The sequence below is a fragment of the Neomonachus schauinslandi genome, chromosome 8 (assembly GCF_002201575.2).
Source record: "Neomonachus schauinslandi chromosome 8, ASM220157v2, whole genome shotgun sequence".
NCBI lineage: Eukaryota > Metazoa > Chordata > Mammalia > Carnivora > Phocidae > Neomonachus > Neomonachus schauinslandi.
The window spans coordinates 40,279,184-40,294,410 of NC_058410.1; positions in this window are offsets into that span (position 1 = coordinate 40,279,184).

Here is a 15,227-nt window from a genome sequence, read left to right on the forward strand (position 1 = left end):
CTTGGTTCTGGAAATACAACAGTGGACAAAACAGAAAAGGCACCTGTCCTCATGGAGCTTATATATATATTAGTGAGGGACAGATAGACCCTCCAAAAAGAATTCACACAAAAGAATGAAATTATTTCATCTGTGACAAGTGTTACAAAGGAAAAGTGCCAGGATCAACTTGGCAGGTTGGACGCCTTCCAGGTCCCTTTCCCAAATACTCTATCAACCAACAAATAAGGCGATCATTAAAAGAGGTTTCCTTTAAGTAGTGGAATGATGGGATAGTTTTCTCCTTTATGTTTTCTGCATTTTCTAATTTTTTTGCAATGAGAATGTTATTTGACTTATGTAATCAAATTAGCAGAATGTATTAAATAATATGTAAAGATATTCTCATTAACATTTCAGTTGTTAACGATAAAGTTAGGAGTCTCCCCTCCCCAGGGAGAGGAGACTCAAATAAAGGAATATTATAAATGAGCTTTATTAAAAGTGACAAAAAGATTTGAGGTCTGTGATTTGGTGCCTCTGCTTCATAACTGTAACAAGTGTTCTCTGCAAGAGTAATCTCTCTCTCAGAAGTATAAGAAAGCATACTTTAATACTTTTAACACGGTTGCTTTCTTCTTTAATTTATGAAAAGTACTATCAGCAAGGATACCATTATTAGCTCCATGTGATCAAAAAGAGATTTCTGCAATTCTGTCTTAGATAAGCAGTGAGAAGTGCTCTCAGGAGTTTGATCTACATGTTATGGAGACGTTAGTGGACCTCAGCAGAAGGAAGCTCCTTATTTTAAAAACTTTCTTGATCAAATGTTCAAACTCAGAGTCCAAGTACTGTTGAAATGGGCCATCTGTATTGACTATAGTTGTTTCAGTAGGACATAGGGCATATTATTGCTTCGTTTATCTGGGAAAGAAGGTGGTCAGTGTGATAGTCCTCAGGTGGTAGCAACAGGAAAACCAGGGTGTCACATGCAATACACCTCCCCAGACCAGTTTGTGCCCTTGATGAGGAATGACACAAGAGAGGCAAGGGGTACCAGCTACCTTTTATTTAAATCATGCAATCTACCGTAAGCAATGTAATATGAGATCTGAAGAGAGATTATCCAGAATGTTAAGAAAACAGGAAGAAACATTCTACTTCTTTGATCAAAACCAAGACAAACAGAAGTGTTATTTTCTTTGTCTTTGCTCTGCTAATGCACAAATACTTTTCTAGATAAAAGTTATTATAACCACCGGAAAAATGGGGAGGAAGTTGTGAGGGGGAGGGGCCAATAAAGTCCCAACACAGGCAAGGCTGATATCGTGGACACATTTCTCACCACACCGTAAATTTTTCTTCATCTTCTATCTCCCTTTACTTCCCCCTCCCATTTTAGAACCTCAGTGAAAAATATGTATATATATATATATGTGTGTGTGTGTGTGTGTGTGTGTGTGTATATATATATATATATATATATATATATATAGTGTCGTCATTATAGTGAATTCAGCGATTCTCATGGAAAAGCAAGCATGTCTTGCTCTTTTTCCCAGGCTTTCTTGTCTTTTTTTGAAAGACCAAAAAAAGGGAAAAAAAAAAAAAACGAAAGAAAAAGAAAAAGCAACAAGGGGAGACTGTTGGGTGCTGCCCAGCTCCCCATCATGCGATGCTGATGTAACAGGCTGGGGGCGCGCGGACTGGCTGCCCGCGAACTGGTCATGCTCTCTTCACACATGGAGCGGCAATCAGCTTACAACTAAATCACATCTGAACACAATCTGTCTCCACAAAGGCAACCAAAGAGGCGGCATTCAAGAGCTGACAAAGCATCTCAAAAGCCAGAAAGAAAAGGAGATCCTGAAGCTGCTGAACGGGAAGGCTTCCAGCAGTAATACTCACTCTGGGTGGGCATTGTGCAGCCTACAGAGGGAGAGGAATACCGTCTGAAGTTCACACTTGGAAAACGCTTCATGTTTAACACCAGGACTTAGAAGAAAGTGCCAAGATACAGAATAAACAAATAAATAAGGAGAAGAGGAAAAGGAAGATGTCGTGTGGTAACAGCAGAACTGATGGTGTTTGTTACATCTTAGGCTTCCAGTGAACTCAGCTAATTATTCACAAGCAGGAATTTTGTGAATTGCATATAATTTGCATGTCATTTATTTTCTAATGTAAGCATTAGGAAGAGTCATTCTTGAAAGTTCAAATGCTTTTGTTGGAAGCACTTTAAAAAAAATTTAACACTGGGGCACCTGGGTGGCTCAGTCGTTAAGCGTCTGCCTTCGGCTCAGGTCATGATCCCAGGGTCCTGGGATCGAGACCCGCATCGGGCTCCCTGCTCAGCCGGGAGCCTGCTTCTCCCTCTCCCAACTCCCCCTGCTTGTGTTCCCTCTCTCGCTGTCTCTCTCTCTGTGTCAAACAAATAAATAAATCTTGAAAAAAAAAATTTAACACTGACCAAAGACCATCAAATGATATCTAAAATAGCATTTAGTAAATCTGTTCTTCCTGGGCAGAGATTGTTAGTTAATACGCTATAAATTATTTATAGTCACATCATTGTTCATCTCAGAAATGGGTTGTACTAGAAGAAATGTAGCGGCTCTGACTTAATCTGGCCCTGAGATCTGAACCAATTCTCCTCACAGGATAGTGCAAGATATTTTATAGGATACCTGCCTTTGTTATCCACACACTTGTCTGCCTATTCCTATCTATGCATCCTTCTATGCATCCAATACTCACCAAGTAGGTCACATATTGCTTGGCTGTATTTACCTTTTTGTCATCACCTTCCTCTTCTGAAAGCCTTCGGCAATACGAAGTTACAGATTTTTATCATAGATTCTTTCAAAGAGATATTTGGTAAGATCCATATATGGAAACTTGCTTCATTCCAGGTTGAAAATATACAAATGTCAATTTCCTTCCAATTGAGCTAAACAGAATAATCAAAACGAAACAATGAGCCTACTAAAAGAATGTGAAAAAATTGGATGTTAGAGATACAAGGTTTGAGAATGAGATGTGGAGTGAAAGGGAAACTAAGAGATTAGTTTGCATGTGTACACAATTACAGCATTTATTTACTCATACTAACTTATGGTTATGTAGTGCTTACCTTTTGCCAGGCACTTTTGAAAGCACTCAATAAATATTCATTCCTTTAATACATACAATAATTTTGTGATATAAATTGTATTGCTAATCATATTTTATTGATTAGGAAAACCAAAGCTCACAAACTTACCAAGGTCATACAGCTAATAAGTAGCAGAAATGAGATTTGAACCCCAGCTGTCCAGATCTAAAAGCTGAGTTCTTAAAATCTCTGATACACATCCTTTGTGTTAAAGCATGTTTAAGATGTTTTTTTTTTATCAGCCCTTTCAAGGAACTTTGACACCTATTTTTTAAAATTAAAAATAAATGTCAGTGGATTGACTTGCAAAAATAAATGTGAGCACTAAGCAGATCAAACTATTTATCAGCTTAGCCAGCAAGAATTCCAGCTACCTGGGAAGTCAAACCATAAGAAAGATGCTGGATAAGAAAGGGATTAGAACAAGAGGATTTTGCTATGTGTCTTAATTTGGACTGCCATGACAAAGCAAAAAACAAAAAACAAAAAAAAACTATAGACTGTGTTGTGTGGCTTAAGCAACAATTCATTTCTCACCATTCTGGAGGCTGGGAACCCCAAGATCAAGGTGCCAGGAGATCCAGTGTCTGGTGAGAGCACTCTTCTTGGTTTGCAGATGGTCATCTCCTCCTTGTATCCTCACAAAGTTGGAGAATAAGAGAGCAAATTGTCCTGTCTCTTCTTATAAAGGCACTAATTCCATTCTTGGGGCTCCACCCTCCTGACCCAATTATCTCCCACAGTACCCACTTCCTAATACCACCACGTCGGGAGTTGGAATTCCAACAGAAGAATTTTGAGGGGATACCAACATTCAGTCCATAATGCTATCGATTTAAATGTGGAAGAGTATCAGGTCCTAACATCCCGATGCCGGCATCTCCATTGGAGGTGCAACCAAGCCTTGTGCGGAGCTGATTCCAGAGCCTTTCTTTTTTCTTTTTCTTTTTTTTTTTAAGATTTTATTTATTTATTTGACAGATAGAAAAATTATTTATTTTATTTATTTATTTGACATAGCGAGAGAGGGAACACAAGCAGGGGGAGTGGGAGAGGGAGAAGCAGGCTTCCCGCCGAGCAGGGAGCCCCATGTGGGGCTTGACCCAGGACCCTGGAATCATGACCTGAGCCGAAGGCAGACGCTTGATGACTGAGCCACCCAGGTGCCCCCAGAGCCTTTCTAAAAGTTGGCCTTGAAGAATCAAAATTACCCTCTGATTTGGCATTGGGATATTTCATGTACTACCCTTTTGGAAGATACGCACACATCTTCACATGCGCCACATTTTCATTTGGAAGCTATGATATAACCAAGGAAGGCGGGATGCATATTTGGGTCTAGAATGTCAAAAAGGATTTTGAGGGGAAAACAAATTAAGAACATAACAGAATACAGTTTCAAACAATATGGGCCTGAATTTTAAATGTTGTCAAAGTGTAAGAGTAATTTCAAAATTGATTATATATTAATCAAGACTAGGTTATTTTAAAAGCCTATGGTTATTGTTGAAACCCCGAGAAAAATAACAATGATCATAACAATGCTGTATTACTGAGAAGGAGAAGCTGATTTTACATAGTGATCAACTCTGTTCCGGAGGGTGGTGTTTACAGTACTGCAGTTGGACTGAATGTGTAATAATGAGGAATGCCTTTGAGGAATGGAACATGGGGGAAGAAGGTGGCTCAGGATTTAGAATCTACAATCCTTCTAGCACATAATCTAATCATCAGGTGCAGCCAGTTTTTTAGTTTGTGTATGAAATGGAGATGGAGAGACACTTCAGAAAACATACTCTAGTTCAATCCAGAGTAGTCCTGCTTCTTACTTTTTTTCAGAAGTTACTACTCAACATCAAAAATGATTTGTTCAAAGAAATGCGTAATAAAATCGCACTGTCATCGATCCCACGGTTGAAAGTCTTTTGAAATGATAATAATCATTGTTTGGTAAAGTGAGTACTCTGCTTTACTAGTGAAGGTATAAATTGGAATATAAAATCTTATATGGAGAAAAACGGTATCAACAAAATTTTTCACATCATTTGATCCAGTAATTCCATTTCTAGAAACTGATGCTAGGAAAATAATAAAAAATCTACTCGAAGATTAATGTATAAGAATATCCCTTATAGCATTATTTGTTATGGTAAAGCATTGGAAACAGCCTAGATTTCTAATACTAAGTAAATGGTTATATTATTTGTTATATTATTTGTTTTAACTGCTATGTCAATGATTACCCATGTTTTAAAGAACATTAACTACCAAACTCCCTCAAGAGATTGTGGCAAGAGATTGTGGCCCCTGGCTCCACGCTAAGAGGGCTGCACTCAGCTTTCTGCTCTGGCTTCATCCTCTATTCCTTGTCTCAGGCTGCTGCCTATCCCCTTCTTTTCTAGTTTTCCACAGGGACTCGGCTTTGCATCTCTCTCCTCAAAATGCCATGCTATAAAACTGGTTCCAATCCCTAATCTCTCAGCTGCCTTCCCCTCCTCCACACAACTCAGGAGGGAGCAAGGTGGCACATTTCTCAGTCCTGAATTGGAAAGTTATTGGTACTTAGGAACCCAGTTAAGGAAGAGGGTCACGTCATTAGGAATCCATGCAGTATCTGGCTCTCCCAGAGCCAGACATACAACAGGGACTCACTTTCTGGGAAATCTATTTGCTTGGGGCAGAACCCACACTAAGGAGGTAAGGAACAAGGCTGGGTCCGAAGGAATTTAAAGCAGCTGCTTAAGGCTCTGTTTATTTTAATAATCTATCTCTGTTATTTTTAAAAATCTATCCATGTATTGAAAGTAACTATCTCACTTACAACAGGATTTGTTATTCAGTCATTAAAGGGTATTCACTTTTTCAACATTGCAGTACTTCTAAGTGACCCTTTATTTTGGACCTGGGAAATTTTGACACAGTGGGGGTCATGAGCCATAGAAAGATCTTGGATAGATGAGAATACTGTCTTTTTTTGTATAATGGGAGAAGGTGGTTATGAATGAGACAATGGAAAAAGACTGTCTTGAGGCTATATCATAGGTGCTTTCTTAGGTAGATAAATTTTAGAAAGAGTGACCTTGGAAAATGTTTGTCAGCATTATCTGGCATTAACTACACTCTCTTCAAGCTCTAATGTTGCTATGATTACATAATTCCAGGGATAGAGTAGGTACTGGGAATTTCAAGTCCTTCCATCTATATTCAGACAAACAAAAACTAATGCTAAACATGCAGAAAAAGAAAAAAGAAAAGAAAAGAACCATTTCTTGGACTTTCGGGCAAGGCCCCAACTTCTTATTACAAATTACAAAGACGTTTTTTCATAATTACCTCCACGCCAAAGAGCTTCTTCATTTGCAACAAAAGCCAGATTTTCAAACCTTTCCTCCTGCAAATATTAGTGTTTAATTATAAATTCCAGATGCTTCAAAGAGAAATACAATCTAAGGGAAACATGTCTGCAGTGACTTTGACAGTAAAAGAGACACAGTAGGGCTGATTAAGTCTGCTTTAAAACTCTGCAGTGGAAAATGGGTACCACAAAAATCCCCTGTTGCTAAATCCCTGTTGTTCTTTCAGCGATAATGACGTAATAGCACCAGGAAATGAGGAAGATCCCAGGAAATGAGGAAGATCCCAGGTCACTGATACTATGAAAATACTCTTTAAAGTAGTGCTGGGTAAGTTCTTTCATTATAACCTGCCAGTTTTTATCACTAAAAACTTAAAATTTTGAAAATATAAATTAGTGTATTTGATTTTGTGTAAGACATTAGGTCATCACAACCGCAAACACAAAAGAAAGCTTTACATTTTCCTTCTCCTCTAAGCTTTAAAGGGAAATGTGAGAAAAGCAGTTCCTTTCCCCCAGGAAAATGTAGCTCCCAGTCACATGGCTTCCGGCTACTCATTGCGGCATTAATATAGGAAAGAAAGAAAGCATTTTTTCAGGATCATTTAAATAGAGGGATGAAAATGCCTTAAAGAGATGTTGAAAATGGAAAGAAGCCACGCTAGAAAGGTTATCAATTTTAAAGGCTCAGAAAGACACTGAAAATGGCTGTGGGGAAGTAAGAAGCATAGTTCCTACAGATCTTGAACTTGGCCTTTTGGGAGAACAGATAGACTGTACCCAGTGCTTACAGCATCTAATCCTTATCACCTCCAGGAGAAGAAAGCCTGTAATGAAAGCCGATTCCCTCACAACATGCCCCTAGAAAGAATGAACCATCTCCTTTCCACTGCTTACTGAGTTACAGGGTTACCATGGTTCAGGCAGCCTCCTTACAAGCAATGCTAAACATGCCCTGTGTGAATGGAGATGACATAAAGGCACCAGGATGGTGCTGTGTGAAATCCATGGTCCCTTATAGAGCCACAGAACCATCTGCCTGAATGGTGAGTATAGCAAGAGAGAAAGAAGTTCAAGAAAGCATAATGAAGTTTCCTTCTATGCAAAAGTTCGTAAGCTACCTAAAGCAATTAAGAAATAGTTTATGGGGGCGCCTGGTGGCTCAGTCATCAAGCGTCTGCCTTCGGCTCAGGTCATGATCCCGGGGTCCTGGGATCGAGCCCCGCATCGGGCTCCCTGCTCCGCGGGAAGCCTGCTTCTCCCTCTCCCACTCCCCCTGCTTGTATTCCCTCCCTCTCTGTGTCTCTCTCTGTCCAATAAATAAATAAAATCTTAAAAAAAAAAGTAATAGTTTATGACACCGAAGCAAAAAAAGTGGACCTTTTAGAGAGTAAGAAGAGTGTAAATAAAACAAATCTGACAGTTTTGTCCCTAATCTTTATCACTTGGTTTAAAGTATTCTGTTATTTCTCAGGCCACAGACTGCTGGGAATAACAACCATTGTTGTTTCAATAAGTTTCACTTTTGTTTCGGTTTTTAGCTTGGAAGTTTTCATATTTTATTTTACTTTTTAACATTTTATTTTATGCTTATGTATTTGAGTGTGTGTGTGTGTGTGTGTGTGTGTGCTAGGCTTTTTTTTTTTTCCTGACTTATTTGACAGTTGCAAACACCATGCTCTTTACCCTTCAATACTTACTTCAGTGTGTATTCCAAGAACAAGGACATTTCTTACCTAACTACAGATAATTATCAAATGTAGAGCTTTACATGAATGCAATATTATACAATTTACATCTTATCTTCAACCTTCACTCATTATCCCAATCAAGTTCTTTTTGGAAATTTCTGTCCCAGTCCAGGACTTTGCACTGCATTTACCTGTCAGGTCTCCTTGGTCTCCTTTCATCTAAAATAATTCCTTAGTCTTTTGTTTGCTTTCACGACATTAATCTTTTTGAAGATTATGGACCAGCTGTTTCACAGAATGTCTCTCAATGTGGATTTGTCTGATGTTTCCTTAAGTGTACATTCATTTACACTACACATCTTAGGCAGGGGTAGCGTGTCATTAATGAATCACAACAGGATGCTCAGCTGTTTGTTAATGACTTTAAAGATTAAGATTTGGTTAAGGTGGCATCGGCCAGGTTTCTCTATGAGAAAGTTACTCTTAATTTTTATAATTAACTTGTAATTTGTTGGGAGGTACTTTGAGATCATAGTTTCAGCATTTTAACATACATCAGTGATGCTTGCTGGAAATAATTATTACATGATGGTTGAAAAATAATTTCAGTAGCTTTTAAAAAAACTATATTGGTAGAAACTGAGAAAAGAGATTTGGATTTTGTCATTTCTCATTTTTATGTCTTTGGATATACGAGGAGATGCTTGCGCAATTTGATCAAACACACAATTTAACCGACTTCCTAAAACAATACAGAAATGTTTCTTTCCAGCTCACATTATCTTTGAATAAGAAGCCTTTTCTCTCATGAGGGTACCTTAATGTGTGTGTAAGTGCATGTGTGTGTACCAGTTATATTATTTATTGCTTCTTAAGAAAGATCGGTGGCATAATATGTATTGGAGATATATATATATATACACACATAGAGTGTGTGTGTGTGTGTGTGCGTGTGTGTGTTTTCCAGTATAATCCTTATTTCTTCATGCAGCTGTAGGACTTTTCCCCTGTGAACAAAAGGATTGGTGCATGGATGTCCAAATGATGGTCCTTTTTAAATATCAGATGTTCTGGGGGCCCAGAAGCAGTGCAGAAACTTGAAGACCATTCCATAAACTGGAATAATCAGGTGTATAGGAACTAATTTTGTAGCTTGCATAAAATGGTTGTTCAATAGACTATGTTAAATGGATAATTGACTGAGCCCCATTAAATACATAATGAGCTGTTAAAGAAAGATAAAAAAGTTTTCTAGCAACATATTAAAGGTAACGATGCATTTAATACGTAAAAGTCAAGATTGAACAAAACTCTCTTATACTTGAAAGGTTACATTTTACCTACTCTGAAGCAATAGAAAACGGATAAACTCTTGCTTGCTTGATTCCTAAATTATATTTTGGTGAGGAGAAAAAGCAAACCAAGATATACAATAGAAGTGTTAATTTAACAGAAGCAGGTCAAGACAACATCCTGCAGCTTTAGTGTTGGTTGTGTTTTCAACTCAGCAATAACCATGGAGTATTTCTTTATAAGAAGGCATGTAGCATCTGAGGAGTGCTGATTCTGAGCTCTCAGAACAGGCAGAATCTAATATGACAGACACAAGAGGCTTCCTGAATAAACACAATATTTTGAAATACCGACAGGCAATTTTCAAAAAACTCCATCGTCTGACTCAGTTGTGAAATATATAACTAAAATTGTTTTGGTGGAAGAGTTTATTATTGGTTGTCCTGTGAACCTGATGAATCATGCATCACTGTGGAAAGTCCTGGAAACTTGGGTTTGAGTTTCAGCTTCTTTACTTAATTGGGTATATCCCCTGGGGAGGTTACTCAATCTTTCTGAGTGTGGCAGATAGGTTAAAATGTTTTTGAAATATTAAAGTGCTAAAAAAGTACATTATTTTGAAAGTCCATGGAGGAAATAAGTGAAATGCTATACAGTTTTACTTAAAATGTTTAATCTCATTAAGGGGTAACATATGGATATTAGAATCGATTAAACTGATAATGACCCTAAATATTGAAGTTCACTAGATATGCCTAAAATGTTTGGGGTTGGACTTCAAATGACATCTGTCTAGCAGTTCATCATACTGCTGCCCCATGAATTCTTATTCAGAATAAAATCAAAAGGCACAACAATAATTTAAGCTCCGTAAAGATGGGGATATTTTTTCCTGTATCTCTAGTGCCTAAAACAGCACCTAGCATGAAGAAGAAATTTCATAAACACTTGAGAAAGGCTAAATTAGTTAACTAGGACTAGGTGTCATCTTATTGTGAGAATCTGGGAAGTATTTGAACTGATAACTAGTTGGGAAGAAAAATTACTCATCTCTGTAAAATATACAATCAAGCAATGCAAACTGCTGGCTTGAAAGAAGAAAAGAAACTTTTGTCCCTACCCCATTGTCTGCGACTGGCTCAGAAGCACAAGGTATTTACCAACCAGAAATCAAGGTGTGTGCCTTTCTCCAGCTAGAGTGCAGAAACCTGAGTATTAGTTTCCTTCATCCTCAATTGATCTATCTCTTTCTGTAAAAAAAAAAAATAGACTAAGACCCCCAGAAAATAAGTAGGCAAGAAATAGGGAGGAGAAATGTTTGTAGAACTATGGGAGATGTAGTCTTCATTAAAAAAAAATTATACGTACACGGGGGCACCTGGGTGGCTCAATCAATTAAGCGTCTGACTTAGACTCAGGTCATGATCTCAGGGTCTTGGCTGGGATCGAGCCCTGTGTGGACTCCCTGCTCAGTGAACTGTCTGCTTGTCCCCCTTCCTATGCCCTACCTCCCTCACTGTCTCTCTCTCAAATAAATAAAATCTTTTTAAAAAAATATGTGGGGGTTCCTGGGTGGCTCAGTTGGTTAAGCGTCTGCCTTCAGTTCAGGTCATGATCGCAGAGTCCTGGGATCCAACCCAGCATCAGGCTTCCTGTTCAGTGGGGAGCCTGCTTCTCCCTCTCCCTCTGCAGCTCCCCCTGCCTCTCTCTCTCTCTCTCTCTCTCTGACAAATAAATAAATAAAATCTTTTTAAAAATTATATGTATGGATGTAGGATGAGCCCAAATACTACAGAAAAATTATGCCTTGTCCCATAATAATGGTGTTTTAGCATCTCAGACAACCAAATAGTAGAGACAAAATAAGATATCAGCTTAAGTCAACAGAACCCCATTCTCTATATGTTTGGCATATATTTAAATTAGCCTAGGAGGTAAGCAGCCATGTGCTGTCCAACTTTAGATCAAATAATATATTGACTAAAATTCAGTGTTGCACTGTGACTTACTTTAAAATACCCCATCGAAGACATAGTGTTATGTATGTGTCACTTAGTTTAAGCTTCAGCTCTAGGGGCAGTCCATTTGTAATCGAAAAGTTCACATGCTTGAAGGATCAATGAACTTTCCATCAAGAATACAGGCCTGGAAGTGGTCAGTGTGGGTCCTAATCAGAAAGCTATTGCTCTGCTAATTTTCACACAATTGCAAAAATGGGTTTTTAATGGCCTGTGGACTGGCATGATGAATGTTGGAAATGAACTCTCAAAAGTTAAATTAATGATATTCAAAGTATTTCAATTAGCTAAAACAGCATGGCTAGAAAGATGGATGGATGGATAGATAGATAGATAGATAGATAGATAGATAGATGATAGATCATAGACATAGACATATATGCATGTATTTTTGAAGAGACACTCACTCCTACCGCATAAACAAGGAAGAAGAGTCCAGAAAGGTCAGCAGCCTTTAGAGATGATGCCTTGGACTAAAACTCTACCCTCTTTGCCTTCAAAAATGAATCTTGAGGGCTTTGAGTGGTGCCCTGTCCAGCCATATTGGAGCCTGAGCTTGGTAACAAAACAAGTGTGCCCTTTTATGCATTAGCCAAAATGTTCTCCCATATTTTGAACCAAGTGGAAAAAGTTAATGGAATCTCTATAATCAAAAATACGACCATATATAAAACCCTGCATTGGCATAATGGGATCGGATGCCATTGTTAACCTTCATAATTGTTATGGAAGGCCAGTAACCACTGGCTACTCAGAACTGACTTTTTTATTGCACAATAATGCAGAAATTTAAACAGTCTGTCTTTATTTAAAATTTTGACGTTTTGCTCATAATAAATTATTTTGCATTCATCTTGAGTTTTTAAAATATTGACTTTAAATATTTCTCTTGATTACTAAGTTTTTTGGCACCTCTTCAAATTTTGCACCAGATGCTAATGACTCAATCCCCGATTTTGAGTGTCAGAGAATGCTACAAGACTGAAATATCTTGTTTCTAGAATTTTGGCACTTGGCTCCAGCAAACCTTTTATTCCAGGTAGTACTCAAAGCACCTCAGTGGATGATAGACTGTATCTTCTAGAGACTATAAAATGAGCAGTGTAAAATATTTGTTTTGTTTTTATTTTCTATTTTTTTATGTTATCTTACTAATAAATATTTAGTTTATAAATGTCTTTATGTGTGGTATAACTTAGCTCAAACCAGCTTTCATTTTAACCTGCCACCCAACAATTTCAGGATGGCTACCAATATTTGCCAAAAAGAAGCCAAGAGCAAGCTGACTTAGGTTAGTTCATAACACTCAAGGACACAAAGCATGAAATCAAGGGTAATGCAAATTCAGTTTCATTTACCTACATTTTTGTAGCACTTACTATGTGTCAGACATTATTTTACATGCTCTACAAAAATTGACTCACAACAACCTTCCATGTGAAATACTATTGGCATCTCTGTTTATAGATGAGAAAACTTGCTTCTCTCTCGGTAAAATGCAGAATCAGGTTTACTTCAGTTGAAACTACATGATGGAAAAAGTCCACATGGATATTATATAAAACTAACACAGCAAAAGTAAAACAGAAACAAAAACACTGAAACTTAGGACTCAGAGGGGGACTATATTTTTAAAATAATTAATCAAAAGAACAAAAAAAATTAGAAACCTTGTTAAAATCCTCCATGTAATGCAAAAACAATTCATAATTATGAAAAATCAGGCAAAACAAGACAGCAAATCAATTAGAGTTATCTACTCTAACAATTTTTGGGAGAGCAGAGTAAGTTCTATTTTTAAGTTAAATGTAAATCCTCATAAAGCCTTCATTGAAAATATTTCTGCTCCACTCTCGGTTTAAATATACTTTAAAACTCAATTGCAGGGGCGCCTGGGTGGCTCAGTTGGTTAAGCGACTGCCTTCGGCTCAGGTCATGATCCTGGGGTCCGTGGATCGAGTCCCGCATCGGACTCCCTGCTCGGCAGGGAGTCTGCTTCTCCCTCTGACCCTCCTCCCTCTCACGCTCTCTGTCTCTCATTCTCTCTCTCAAATAAATAAATAAAATCTTAAAAAAAAAAAAACTCAATTGCAGCACTGATTAACACAAAAATATTCTGGTTCAAAAAAATGTCTCAAAGACTGGCATTTAATGCTATCCATTCTCAGAGTGTGTCATGTGAATTTTAAGGGTGGATATAATTTCTGAATTTAGAACTTCTCAGCCTAATAGCCCTTTTTTCCTCCAGCTTTATTGAGATGTAATTGATATACAGCGTAGCTAAAGTTTGAAGTGTACATGTTGATTTGATACATTTATATATTGCAATAGTACTACAACCTTAGCATTAACTAGCACCTCCATCACATCATATAATTACTTCTTTTTTTTGTGGTAAGTATAATAATTTTTAATTATTTACTTATGTGTGTGTCTTCCCTTTGTCCCATGATTCAATTACTTTTGTACACTCATACCTAACATAGGCCCTGCACACAAGAGGCATTAAAAAATGTTTAATGAGGGGCGCCTGGGTGGCTCAGTTGGTTAAGCGACTGCCTTCGGCTCAGGTCATGATCCTGGAGTCCCGGGATCGAGTCCCGCATTGGGCTCCCTGCTCAGCAGGGAGTCTGCTTCTCCCTCTGACCCTTAACCCTCTCATGCTCTCTCTCTATCTCATTCTCTCTCTCAAATAAATAAATAAAATCTTTAAAAAAATGTTTAATGAATAAATGTAGGAATCCACTCCTCCCTTTTCCATAAAAAGGTGTGGAACATATGAGTAACTTAAATAAACACATTACCACAATTTAATATTCTGTGGCCTATCATTCTCAACTAAAGAAGATGGATAGCATCTTAAAAGTACTCTTACTGAAAAGATCCTCTTTTGCTTCTAAAGTATAAAGATTCCATATGAAAGATTTTGGCTCTTCCTGATATAGCAAACATATCCATAAAATATAACAATAAGTAGGGGCGACTGGGTGGCTCAGTTGGTTAAGTGTCCAACTCTTGATTTCAGCTCAGGTCATGATCTCATGGTCGTGAGACAGAGCCCTGCATCCAGCTCTGTGCTGAGCATAGAGCCTGTTTAAGATGCTCTCTTTCCCTCCGCACTGCCTCACAACCCCCGACCCCCGGTTAGAGCATGCATGCACACACTCTCTCTCTCTCTAAAAAGATCTCGAATGCCTCTAACTAGAAGCCTTACCTCATCACCTTATCATATCATTCCCCATGACCTCTTACTCACTACACCTCCTCGGTAACACAATCGTAAGAGGACATGCTACCCTTCTTATGTCTCAAAACCTCCACCTCCTTTCTCAGTTCCTTTTCCTCAACCTGCCAATGCCAGAATCCACCCTCTCTGCCTCAACGAGAATGGGGATGCTTCAATTATGTAGGATGGCTGACTAATCAACTCATTACCCTTTTGGGTAAATAAGTTTCAGTCGATGTACTGCCTAAGCCAAGCATTTCCATCTTAAACCTTTGATCTCTGCTCAATGGTAAGTTTCATCTATTCATCTAGGAATTCAGGCACCAGCAAAAAATTGAAAAAAAATCTCCAAAGGTATATACAATTTCATTCATTTAACACTCTTCATTATAAAGCTTATTTGTCTATTTGTCAAGCATTGTGCTAGGTATTGGGTATATGAAGTTGAGTAAAGCAGAGCCCTCATCCTCTCAGAACTAATGGAAGAGAGGAAATGAGAGAAAAAGGAGGC